The following is a 15,177-nucleotide window of genomic DNA, read 5'->3' as shown; positions in this document are numbered from 1 at the left end:
CAAAACCTTGTTTCGCCCGTAAATAACTTTTTGTAACACAATTTGCTGTCTTATTTTTTTAAATATATATATATTTTTTTTATACTTTTAATTATAATAATAATATAACTTGTAACCAGTGGCAACCATCTAAATAAACAAAATATTAATTAATAATATTCTATATTCCTGAGCCAAAACTAAATTGATGTGTGAGTTATCCTATACCAAACTATAGGGGTTTAAAAAACTACAAATACTCTCGGAGTCTCAAGTAATCTATTGATATACTTTTTTTTTTTTTATTGGGTAACCCGCGGCAACATAGGCCATTGGGTGTGGGGAGGGCACTGTAGGTTTTTAAATTGGGTAGGTTGGTACACGTGTGTGTTGTGTTTTGGCAGAATTTCTAATGGGGCACCCATAGGTTTCTGCCGTGCCCCGGGTGGGGGGATGGCGGCACTTTTTCTCCGGACACCGTGACTTGCCCGAAGAAAAATGCCACCCGCGGCCAAGGTATCGAACTCGGGTCGGCTGCGTCGCAGCCGACGCCTTAGTCCGCTCGGCCACTCCGTCCCCCTGATATACTTTTATTGGAAACGGTGCAGAAGTTTCTGAGTCCATAAAGGACAAAGAAACATTAATTTATACATACTATATATTATTATTATGTAGATATATTTTAGATATACGTTATGAATCATTACATAAATGTCACATTGGCGTGTACAATTGTATGAATAAAAATTACATACTACGAGCGTTAATAATATAAGCAGGTCATTGTAGGTTCGTTTACATTCATACAAAGGATTTATTATTTTTATTATTACTCCAGAAAATCATATTCTGTGTTTGTTTTTGACACATTCGTGTAATAGGTATATTTATGTACATAATTTATGAATAGGTATAATAATAATGTGTAAAATAATTAATATATACATTTAGTCTTAAGGACTTCTTGCATTTGGGTGATTTCTTTTTAAAATAGTTCCATTTGTGCAAATATGAGGGCTTGAGAGGACTTTATAGACCTTCCCCTCTATAAAAAAAAAAACTATGTCAAGTCCCTCCAAATCAAGTCCTCATCAATTAAGGGTGTTAATAATAACGCATTGATATTTTTACGCGTGTGAAATAGCAATTCGCCCAAACGAAATGCTATACATGAAATAATTTTAGTCTGAGTATTAATTTTCTACTTTATAATATTATATATATATATATTTATGGTTTGCGTGGTTGTTAATTTTGAAAATAAATTAAAAACAAAAATAAAGATCAATAATGATATCTGTTATAAACTTTAAATCTATTAAGACATTTAAGACACATATAGGTACGTAAATATTGTTATTCAAATGCACGTGGAAATAAAATACACAACAATTGGTTCCAAAAACAATATTTATATGTTATATAGCTAGCTAGATTTAGGAGTTAATAATATTCTTACTATAATTAGGTAATAAATAATAATAAAGTGATCTCTTTGAAACTTATTTTTATAGTTATACACTTATTCGTGATGTCATAATGACAACATCTTTGAAATATACGAACTTTCAGTTATTATAATCCCATCAGTTATCAAAGTCAAGGTCAATTTACGTATTTAAACACTCGTATATTTTGTATACCTATCCACTATTCATATAATAAAAATAACATAATTGAGAAAATGAATAACATCACTTAAGAGTTAAGTTTCAGATTGTAATTTATTGATGACATACCTCTGTGTGTTTATTTATTATATTTAGGTAGGTATACATTTGACATAGGTTATAAAAGTACCTATACAATTATAATATATAGGCACAATATAAAAAAAAAGCTTGACGTAGATTCTTAAAAAAGGGTTTTTGTTCTTTTAAAATATAAATTAAAATAATTTGCACAAGCAAAAATTAATCATTTATTTTTTTTGTAAACAAAATAGATTGTTATGCAATGAAGAAAAAAACACAATTATATAGTATAGACTATAGATGTATATACCTATTACCTACTATGAACATTTTAGTTTTTGATAGTTATGATATTTCAACCAAGGACAAGCGGAATGTGATTATCATTGTTCCAACAATAATAATTATAACGCTCAAAACCATATGAAAAATAATATGAAATCATGAACACTTTAGTGTTTAGAGCACTTTTATTTTAATAGTAAGTAAATTAATTAAATAAAATAACATAAAATGAAATAAAAAATATACTTCTAGAGTTCTAACTGAAGCCATAAACATTCAAAGCATAATTAATATAGATATAATATATTGGCCATCTGCCTATCTGTGATGTGTTTTTAAACCTATATGGCTATGTAGCATAAAAAATTATTATTATAAAATATAAGCGATTGACCTGACAATATATTAAAAATAACATTTTCACCGGCCAGGAATCCATATATATATCCATATATATATATATATATATATATCCATTATTTATTATTATATTTTCATTTTTCTACCCGTGCAGGCTGATGTAGCAACGATGATTATTGCTTATGTTTAACAACTGATAATAATATGTAATAATAAAATATTTTCCGATTGTAGTTATATGGTTTTTTTAACACGTGTAAAATATGTGTGAAAATACAAATAAAAGGTTTTTCGATGGATAATATTTTATTTATTAAGTTTAAGTACTATAAACGTTTTGTTATACAACGCGTATATTGTATAATATAGGTCGTATGGATGATTTTCTGGCATATAAAAATTAAAGCAGATAGGAAGGTATTGCGGAAACATTACAAAGCACTGTGCCAAAACACAGAGGAAATGGATAGATAAAGTTTAAGGGGTTGTAATGGGTGAAAGTTCTTCTACGGCACGACGAAACATTTTATTGCAAACTTAGTGTATAGACGTGCTCAGAAAAAATTAAACGAAACATACAAATACTGCGCAAATACATTTGCGGTAAAACTAACTCCTCTGATAAATGAGTAAATAATACATTTACTAGAGAAACTTATCGTGAAATAACCATATAGATGCAACTAGAGCAACAGTTTTTTTTATGTGTGGGGGGGGGGGGGGTGAGAGAGGGTGTAGCCCTTATTAATCGTTGTGGATATTTCCCTTTCGCCCTTCTACTAAGATGGTATATTGTCAAATGACTTAAAATAAATATAAATTTACATTAATATTTATCCAGTAGGTATTCATGAAACATGTACCTCTTATTTTTCCTTCAATAATCTATAATATATTTAATATTTATTCATATCCTGATTGTTGGAATATTTAAATGTTCCTACTTAAAGGCCGTATTTTCATTTATTTAGATATATAAGTACAAAGTCAGCTTAATAATTTACAGTAAAAGAGATTTCTTATTTAAAGAAAAAAAAGTTGGTATTGTCACAGCCTCCACTCAAATGGTGCAACAAAAAAATATCCAAGCACTATCCAAATTCGAGAAACAACTTGCAGCATACTCGTGCTTAGCCAATTGTATACCACCTCATTGAAGACGAAATGTTTCATGCCTTATTAATATATATTTAGGGGGGGGGGGGGGTATTATAGAAATAAAAATGGTCGAATTACAATATTATAATATATCTGATACGATTTTGTTGATATAATATTATCGTACCTACAATTTATGACAATAAGCTTTGATTAATATCATAGCTTAAGACATCGAACGCAATCACAACAATATAATTGTCACCGTGACGTAAATAATGTAACACAAACCTAATAATAATATATTATAGTTAATATTTGATTATACTATTATTAATAATTACACTATAATAATCATTGCGGAATATTATATAAATGTGTCCTCTGATCGCGTACCTATGAATGTGATGAGTAAACGGCGCCGTGTTCTTGGACTGAATTATTCGGAAACCGACCGCGCATTGAATGCCGTATATAATCATATAAAAATATACAATGAGTTCCGAAAGAAAGAAACGTATCCTTGAAATGGATTTGATAAAAACCTACAGATTTCGATATTTACACCCTATGCATAGTTTCATAATTTCTAGACAATGCGCGTAGACGGGACAATTACATTTTTTGTTGTTGATTAAAACACACACAAATGGCGATAGGGATTTGAATCGCAAATTTGTGTGCGTTTTAATAATAATTAAGTTTGTATTCACTAGTTATTTGTATTTGCATTTTCTGTACACGATAAAATTTTAAAAATATTTTGATTTGTTTTGAACTGTTTAAGAACATTTTCAATTTCCAATTTTATTAGTATTTTAGATTCTGAGCGAAGCTATGAATTTATTGATTTTACAATGATGTGCGTTTTTTTTTATTTTTTTTTTTTGTGTCTGTCATCACCTTTTAGGACAGTAAAAGTGCTTGGATTTTATTCAACAGTAACTTTTCTGATAGTGAATCTAATTGGTACTTTGGGGGGTCAAATTGGTAAAAATTTACCAGTAGTTTTCAAAGCGACGTGAAAAGCAAAAGAAAAATTAAGGAAAAACAAGAATTTTTACGCAAAATCTGTTTTTGAGAAAATCGATTTTGGTTTTTGGTGCAACTCTAAAACGAATGACCGTAGGTACATAAAATTTTAACTGAATGTTTATATTAGCATTTTCTATACACCATAAAATTTTCACTTATTTTGAGCTGATTACGGACATTTTCAGTTTCCATTTTTTTTTTTCTATAAATATCAATGAAATTTTATTTGCTGGTTAAAAAAACTTGAAAAATTAATAGAAGGCTACTAGGTTATTGTTTCGAAGACAGATGAAAAAAAATCAAAAATCCTTAGTCACAGTTTTTATTTATAAGCATTTAAAGTTCAAATATTGACAAAATACCGAAAAATCACGAAAATTAGCAAATTATTTTGAGTTGAGAATACATAAAAATTTTTCTTTTTAAATCGAAAATTTGAAAGTGTAATACAAAATTATCCATAAGTTTGTCTACTTTTATCAAAAAAAAAATTGTCAACAAGAAAGTCAAATTAAATTTTTATGATATTCACTCGATTTCTCATGTAACGATTTTGCTATTTTTCAAAAACAAATAACTGTAGATACATGAAAATTTTACTGAATGTTTATATTTTCATTTTCTATACACCATACAATTTTAAAAATATTTTGAGCTGTTTACGGAAATTGTCAGTTTTCAATTTTCTTAGTTTTTTTTTCAATAATTATCATTAAAATTTTATTTGTTGGGTAAAAAAGCGTGAAAATTGTATATAAGGCTCCTGATAAATCGTTCTAATACCAGTTGAAAAATATTAAAAATACATAAGCACAGCTTTTTTTATAAGCATTTAAAGTTCAAATTTTTACAAAATTTATCAAATTTAAAATTTAATAATTATTTTTTAGTTAAAAATTTATAAAATGTTCAACTTTTATAGTTTAGGATTGAAAATTTAAAACAAAGGTCCACATAAATAGGTAAATATTACTTTATTCACAATAGTATCATCAAATATACTTAGTATATCATAAGCTGACTGACCATTTTCACTCAGAATCGTTTCTTATACAATGATATTATATCATTGAATTCAAATTTAACAACATCCATTACAGTGACCCACTTGTAACCTACTGTACAGCAGAGCGACACCCACTTTTTAAAATTTGAAACGTGTTACCTGGTAGCAACATCCACCACTTATTCTGCTCGCCTACTAAAGAAGTAGATCTCTACACCATTGTCTTTTAAGTCTGCGGCATGGGTTATCGGGGAGTGTGTTTGTTGATAATTTAGAGATTAGTGGATTGGTGTGTTGTTGAAGTTTATTGTGAAATCTGGTGTAATATAATTTGGACTTTGGAGATTTGGTTAAGATTTTGGACTTTAAGATCTTTGTGGATATTGTTATTGGTTAAGTACCAAGGTGCAGAAAATTATAAGTTTGAAAATAAAATTATTATGTCTGAAAATAAATTTATTTCGGAAAATAAACTTATATGTGGGCTACCTTTACTTACCCATATGTAGAGGTTGAAAAAATAAGCAATAAACACCCTCAAATTCTCAGGAAATCTATTGATATAACTTGTATTTAAAGCGTTCGCAAAACTACTGGAAAACTAGCTACTGTTTATAAACCAACGCGGATAAATATATAGTGACCAAATATCAAAGCTATATGTGAATATTATTATATCAAATCATATTAACAATTATCTATATAATATATAAAAATAGTGTCAAAAATGTATAGTAATTCATCAATTGAGAACAACTGAGCCGATTTGGCTGATTCTTTTTTGTTGTATTTGTAATTTTCATGAAGGTTCTTACGAAAGAAAATTTTAGGAAAATCCACCGGAAAAGTAGGAAATCTGGATGTCAAAAGTAAAACAGTGGCGTTATCTGTCCAGAAAAAAATTAACTAAATGAAAAAAATGTAGTTTATTGTTGCAGATTAAAATAATAATAGTGTATTATATATTGGTTGCTATTGGTTTTTAATCGGGCATGTTTGTTTATTTGTACTATTATGTTTTCTCAATATAGATATATATAAATTAATGTTTGTGTGTAGATTAGACCTCCCGGAAAAAAATAGGCTAATATAAAAAGGGTTAAATTTGGTTTTTTTATTCATGGGATTTTAGTACGGTTAGGTTAGGTTAGGATTTTTTATTAATTGATTATATTAATCCACCGTAGGTGGAATTAAATAAAAACGATGAACTTCTTTTAACTTCGATACTTTAGAGTTAAATCATACACTTACGTACAAACAGCACGGGGTCCGCGATCTACCACAGATAGATTGTCTATATACCTAATAATATACTGCTGTAAATCAGAATTATTATTTATTTAGTATTATATTGTACCTTGTTCATGAAAATAATATTAAGGTAGTTAGTTCATTAACCGTTTCACTTCATAATATAAAATACGAATAATCAGTCACATGAATTTAAAGCTTTAGTTCCGGGTCAAAACTCCTATGCTTTAAACCGATCTGACTAATCTAATCGACTCGGAAGAAATACATTTTAAAATTTGTGAAATCTGTATTCATCTATCCAAACAACCAGAAAATTTTTTTAAATAAATCTCCTACAGAAGTATTTTATGATACTTAAAAGAGATAGATAATCGAAAATGTTACTTTCAATAATAATGTATGTATTTGTGTCTTTTTCGATTTAAATAAAAAAAAAAAAAAATGATTACAGAGCACCCATTAATACTGTAGTCTAGCTACGTATATAATGGTATATAATAGGAACATCTCATAATATTAATAATATTTGTTGCAATAACCGCGCGTTTGTAAAATTCGGTTCCAAGACTCAAACGTCAGCTGCGCGCCTATGTTCACATTTCCCGTATAGACGCCTATATATTATTATAATATACACGTCGTATGCTATAATAATATTATAATGATACTATTCTGTGTATTAATATAATATACCTATAAGGCATGCAAAAACGCACGTGAATTCATATAATTACACTCCGACCCGTGGTCGGTCGCTCCTCCACCGCCGTTGTGAATCGGACACTGTATAATATAATATATCATAATATAATAATATGTACGACAGAACATATTAATATTATTATGTATCGCGTAATGGAACTTGCGAAAGAATCCGGTTTTTGGCATGCGCGCCAAGTAGAGAGCTCGCGCAAGGAGTCTTGAACGACTTATGGGTGGCGAAACGGCCTTCGACAATTCGACTACATAAACACACACAGACATACACATTTCATGATATATATACAGAGAGAGTGCGTGCACCCGTGTAAACTTGTGTGCGAGTGAGTGAAGAGGACATCGGAGAGAGAGAGAGAAATGTATATTATAAATAAAGAAAACAGAATTATTCTCAATACGTTATTTGCCGACGGATCCCGGCGAACGTTGAACCTTTCATAGGTATAGGTATAGGTATAATAATATATACTATATTCGTATATTGTGTTAAAACACAAAACTATAATATATCAGACGCATATAGAAACAATACATCGATGCTGCAGGTTATTATTAATTATTGTACCGCTATTTAATTTTATAAGTAAGTCCTAAGTTAATACCTAAATTACCTACGCTTGAAGTTTGTACATGTAATGCCTGTCGTGTGAATTTTTTCCCATATCCTAACCTAACCTCAAGCCGACAAACCCTCTGAGCTCGAGCTAACTGGTTGAGAACGATTCCGAAAATGTGCGGAATAATGAAGATTTTAATAATTGTTAATATACACAGGTACTGCACGATTCCTCAAATTTCATATTAATTATACACACGATTCTGCTATTATCGTAAGATTTCTGTACGACATTGCCATTACATTTGATTGCTCTCGTTATTATAAATTGTAATTTACAATAATAATATGTATAAAATATAAATGTATTATATTATTATTTAAAAGTAAAAAGTACTTAATGTCACTAGAACTTCGTGTTAAGTATTTTTTTTTATACTAGTTGTCCCACCTGGCGTTGTCCGGCCACAGATTTGTTTGTATTTAATATATTTATAAAAAATTGTATATTACCTATATCATTTACAGTGAAATCTCGATAACTCGAAGGAATATCTTCGCCCCTGCATTTCAATAAATACACACAATTTTTTCTATAACTTGAATTTTTTTTTTGTCCCCCAACCAATTTGACGATGAATAACACGGTTAAATGTGAACAATATCGTTACCTAGATATAATTTGACGTACCAACCTACCAAAATCCCCAAAGTATGCAAAAAAAAACCAAAACCAAAATGTGCTAAATAAAATGTTTTTTAACAATCTGTACTTTAAAACGTATTTATACGTTATGCTCTGCTGTCTTACAACATCCAATACAAACATGTAATTGATATACATGTCCTTAACCCTGCAGGACTAATAATGTATGTATACATATTTATATCTACACGGAGTAATGCACTTATGCACGATTGTGCGCTGCGGCTCTTATAGTTGTAGTCGGTTTTCATGAATCATGAGTATTTTTTTTACAAGTATTGTTACGATTATGTGCAAAGATTTATAATAATAAGTATTAAAAAATAGATACATTAATTCGACACAAATAAAGTATTAATAGATGATTTACATTAAAAAATAAAGTACTTATTTTGTTCTTAAATTTAAAACTCAAAGTTGAATTGTATTGTGTGCGCAGTTTTATAATATGTTTTACTAATATTACTATAGGTACAAATGTGCAATTCAACGATTGAATTACAATCCATTGACAAAATGTATCTAATAATGGTTTTATAGCATAAATGTATATTATTCTTAAATTGTTCCAAGAGTAAAATTATTTTATTTTTAAAATACCTTACTACATTGAGTAACCACTAACCAGTAACTGATTAACGGTAACAAAATATTGTATACAATTTATACGCTCAATGAATGACAATTATTACGTTACACATTTAATCCATACATAAGATTGGTAAACAAGTGTGGATGGTGTAGAAAAACGGATGTAATTAAATTAAAAGCTAATAATAATCCGAACAAAATATTAAATTAAGCTGCCATTCACATTTAAGTTAAAATTGGAAAATTTTAAGCCGACAAACAATGTAATACATGTACATTTATAATAGAAAAAGGAATGTGTATTATGTATTTATGTAATATGAATATACTATTATATTAAAAATGTATAATACATACATTATAGTAGGTATATAAATATATATATGAATAATAATGAACGGCTGAATTTTTTGCTGATTTGTAAATATTGTTATGAAAAATAAATATTTTACAGTATATAGGTAGTTAATTAATATAATTCTTATATAATATTATGATCATAAAGCACAGGTATGTATAAGTAGGTAAAATGTAACATATATTTTATTGTCATTGCGTTAAAAAACATAAATATAACAACAACGCTAATATAAATGTCTTATAAGAAATGAAACCACCATTTTCATTTACGTAATTATACGAGATTTCTTATAGTAAGTAGGTACTTATACGCACATGACAAATGAATTAAGTACCTACTTAATATTGAATAATTTTGTCATGTTCAAACAATGGACTTTAATAGATAATAAAAGTATCAACGGTCAACGTTTATTAAAAATTTAAACATTTAATTTTAGATATTTATTTATTTATTTGACTAATGAGTAATGACTAGAGCTTAGGTACATCATGATAACAAATTCTACAAAATAAATAATAATATAATAGTGCGAATTCACTTAAATTTTGTAACTATTTCAATACTAGGGAAGATTCTCATCAGGCTTATGTTTCCAAAAATACTACACTAAAATATTTAGAAAAAAATTATCCATATTGTACTGAAAAAATGGTTAAAAAAATACTTATGCTCAAAATTGTCGAATTACGCGAAAACTTTAATTGAATACCTACTGATTATTCATAGAACATATTTCAATTACAAATAAAGAATCGTACGTTTTAAGAGGGTTTTATAATTTATTCATTGTTAAATTAATAAAATATTAATTATAAAATATATCCTATACATACACACCGTTTAATTATATTTAATTGAATTCCAGATTTAATCAGGAAACCTAATTACAGTTTGTTCACGTATAAATAACACATTAATCAATTAGTATAAATTAATCACCTATATTAACGATGTAGGTACTATCGGTTGTTGTTAAACACTTTACCTATGGCTATATATACAATAAAATACTCTGTAGTCAGTAATGATTTAACGTACAATAGTCAATAATGAATAATGTATATATGACGTGTAGGTATACGATAGAGGTAATTGTTTTATACTATTATTATGCATTTGTATTAGAGAATATTGTGACTCTTCTCTTACGGCTTACCGTAAGGGTAAATATAGCATATAGCAATTATAGCTAGTAGGTACCTACTATAGGTAAATGATTATTAAAAAACAAATATATATATAGATAGTTAATCAATATAAATCAATATATATCAGTATATCACACAATAACGTCCGTATAAAGTTTAACAAGATTCTAAAAATTATATCGCCTACAGGATATATTCCTGACTTACATACAATTTAAATAAACCGTATATACGGTGTGGTACATTTAACGTAAGGCAGACATTATTTTAGAAAACACTTGAGCTTTTTTAAATAAATTTTTACATAATTTTAAGTCGTTACTGGTCACTAGTTCCCGGATGTGTTCAAACCAACCGCATACCCTACCACCACATTAACAGGCTAATGACCTCGGTTTTCGAGCCTTAATTCAAAAAAAAATTATTCTGATTTTGGAATATGTCAGCCTCGGTAGAGCACGATTGTGTATATACCTTTTTAACAACACGATTGAGCATAGAATATTTTATGCGATGTTGCCACATTCACGTGGCCGAAATTTTGTAATTTATTATTTTCACGTATTATTACACCAATTATGATACCAGACGCGAGCCGTGAGCTGAGCCCAGCTTTATCGACAATGTTATTGATTAATAAATTAGTTCAGGATCAATAAAGTAAAAAATATTAAAATAAAAACAATTTTATTTATTTAAAAATTAATACAGTTCCAAAATTATTATAGAAATAATATCAGTGTTCGATCACCTATACTCTATAGTATTCTTGACTTATAAACCATGTAGTATTTTTTTTTAATTCGTACCATATTTTGATTTTATTATTTTCATAACTATTATTATTATTATTATTATTATTATTATTATCAAACAGATTTATGAAATGTGACTATATTATTGGCTATGAAATCATGTTAGTTTTTTGATATGTTATAATTATTATAATTATTTGAATAAATATTTTTGTATAATATACTTTAAAATGGAAAATGGCAATGTTGCAGAGTTTTTTATGCTCAATCGTGTAGGTTTTCTTTTGTATTCCGATTTCCTTTGATACGCCGACAATTTTAATCAATCGTGTCGCAAAAAAGGGTGTTTTATGCTCAATCGTGTCTCAGCCGTCAGCCTATAGCGTATATGCGTATTACTAAGTAAGTATATTTTTTGATATTATTGCTATTAAAGTAATTATTTATTTTACTATTACAATAGGTTGAATTAATTTTTACCGAAACATAGTATTTGAAGATGTAATTTTTTGAATAAAATATAATAATATACTTTCAAAGTATGTCAACAGTTTTTAAAATAATGTGTGTTGTACGTTGAATAGATCACCCATAATAATGAAACACAGACATTCAGCGTATAATAATATTGTATAATATTGTAATTCAAATTATACGAATAGTGCAGGATTTGATCATAAATGGTTTAAATGTGATCATTAGGGCTGGGAATGTTATACCATATAAAGCCCTAAAAAATGCTTTAATGCCCTAAAAATCCTAAATAATGCACTAAAAAAATGCAGGTAAATTGTTTTTATTTTTAATACATTGTAAAATATGAGTGATAAAAAAGTGATTAAAATAATTTCTCTATAGGCTAAACTAAATATTTTTTAAACTATTTTGATAGATTAAAAATATATAAATTTATATAAAACTCGTGATAGCGTGTACAATTTAAAATAAAATAAAAGTTTGAATTTTGGACCAAAAAACTCCAATAATGCCCCAAAAACCCAATAATGCCCTAAAAAATGAAGAAAATTGCATTAAAATCAAAAAATGCAAAGTACATCTTATTCTCATTGAAAAGTCCATATTACGAATTTGTTACTAGGCGAGCATCGTACAGCAACCTCAGGAAAAAAATTAAAAGTGCATCGAAATCCCAGCCCTAGTAACCATATTATATGTATTTGTAGTCGTATGTCAGTTTATGTAATATTGTCCTCTAACCGTAAACGGTGGATACACGTGTATTATATAGTTAGCGGACTAAGGCGTCGGCAGCCGACCCGGGTTCGATCCTCGGCCATAAGTGGCATTTTTCTTCGGGCAAGTCACGGTGTCCGGAGAACAAGTGCCGCCATCCCCCACCCGGGCATGGCAGATACCTACGGATGCCCAAATCAAAAATTCTGCCAAAACAAACATACACGTGTTCCTCCCCCTACCAACAAAAAACCTACAAACAATAAACAAAAATAGCTAATGGCCCTAATTGCCGGGCTCAAGCTCAATAAAAAAAAAAAAAAAAGATAAATTACAAATAGTTGAATATTATTATTTATTTATTGAACGATAGTATTTTTTTGAACTTATCTATATTACGTAAAAATTAAGATAAAAAGGGACGGTGGTAACGTATACGTTATAATATATTTTAGAATCACTATAATTCTCCGCTCTTCAATAGTCTGTCTAGAATCTGAAATCGATGCGTGACGCTGTATTTTTTCAGATTTAAAGTCCACGTCAAAGATGTGATATTGTGCAGTTATACTGAAAACGTTTTTATATATAATTTTAAAATATTTTTTTGTTTAAAAATTGTTTAATATAAAAACAAGTAAGTGCATTATATTTAGAATTTTTAGGGCATGAAACCATTTTATAGTTTTCATTCGCATATTATTCTAATAATTCGACAGCATTTATTCTACCAGCTACTATAGATATTATGTCATTATAAGCTACCTATAATACAATTGTATATAGATGACTATAATATTATAGACACACACATAATATATTACTGCTCACCGTTTTAGAATTACTTAAAGCGGCAGTGGCATAAAACATAATGCGCAAGTATTATAAGTAAAAGTTTATCATGTACGGTTTTTAAGCTGCACAGGGCGAGTCGTTTTACGAGTTGAACTCGCCGCGGAAATCGATGAGTGGAGCTTTCTGGTGGAAATGGGAGGGAGGCGTATATATATATATATTATATATATATATAATGTAACAATATATACAGAGTTTTACCTCTCAAAATCAACCCGTTTTGTTATACCTACGCAAATTATCCGATGATTATTATAGTATCTCCCCTCCCTCTATGACACAACTACGTCATTTATTCGATTCATTCAAATCGCATGTTGCATGATGTTGATGTATACATATATTGTTTGGGTTTTCAAATACTCGGGGTTATGGGGTAAAGTGGTCGTGTATCTTGTTCTCTCGAAAGTCAGTATAAATTTTATTGGTTTTTTATTGGCTAAGTTTTTTTCCATACCTATTTACTTTTTATATTTTTTAATTTATCGGTTTTATCCAAGACAAGATTATTATTTTTTTATTTTATTTTTATATATATGGAGAATATAATAAAAATAATTGAAATCTTAAAAGATATTTGATAGGCATCTATATTATTTATAAATTATAATATACAATTTATATCATTTATCACCATTCTTAGGTTTTCACTATAAATAGTTGACTGAAAGAACTAAATATATACGCATTAATCAGATATGTAATGTTAAGTGTAAAACCTGCCACCTGCTTTAAAGCGTTTTTATTAAAAATATTTTTCTTTTTTTTTTACATTTGCAATAGAGTATAATCAATAATATAATTTATATCTATAGCTTAAAATTTAAAAATACTTCTATTATCTTAATCATAAGGTTTGATTATTAGTCAAACTTTTTAAAACTGGACTATCTGTGTATTTAGGTATTACACATTTTGAGCACATTTACCACGGGAACCGATCCAGAACTAAAAAAGTAAGTCAAAAGTAATCATTGTAATAGTGTTCATCAGTATTTGATTTTAAGATTTAATTTTACTTTTTAAATATACTTGTGAAAAACCTTACATACCATATTTTTAATATCTTTTTTCAATGATATTAATATGCTTATAACTGATAGAAGTTGATACATCTTTGGCGTCTAATATTGCAGTTGTAATTGTCTTTACATATTTTTTAAAACAGCAAAATTAAGCGTTCTGAAAGTATTTGTCTTTGGGATACCGGGACAGACTTTTAAAGTACCTACGGGAGTTTTCCGTATAAAACGGGACATCTTGCTACCTTAAATTTAGCGTACATAATATTAATATTGTGTTTACCTATTTTGGCAATTTATACATTTATATTAATATATTATATATATACGAACAGAGTGAAATAAATTGTCAAATTCCTTCAAATACACTATAATTAGGGTTGTCATTCGTTCCGATTTCTAAAAACGAGTATTACTGTGTTTAGGTAATTACCTATAAGAACTGATGTGTAATGTACTAATGTGTGCTTCGTTAAAAATTATAACATTTTTAAAACAAAACATATTGGAAAAATAGGGAAATGTATCAATTGTATACAATATCATTGAAAC

General features: G+C 28.2%; 1 protein-coding gene across 4 annotated transcripts in view; it reads right to left on the bottom strand.

Annotated features, from left to right (window-relative positions):
- Positions 1-15,177, bottom strand: part of LOC132941555 (uncharacterized) — a 69,862-nt gene that overhangs the window by 42,745 nt on the left and 11,940 nt on the right. The gene's annotated exons all lie outside the window — the stretch shown is intronic.

This window comes from Metopolophium dirhodum, chromosome 3, assembly GCF_019925205.1.
Source record: "Metopolophium dirhodum isolate CAU chromosome 3, ASM1992520v1, whole genome shotgun sequence".
Lineage (NCBI taxonomy): Eukaryota > Metazoa > Arthropoda > Insecta > Hemiptera > Aphididae > Metopolophium > Metopolophium dirhodum.
Note: the sequence above shows the minus strand (reverse complement) of the source record. Positions and strands in the feature narration are given on the sequence as shown.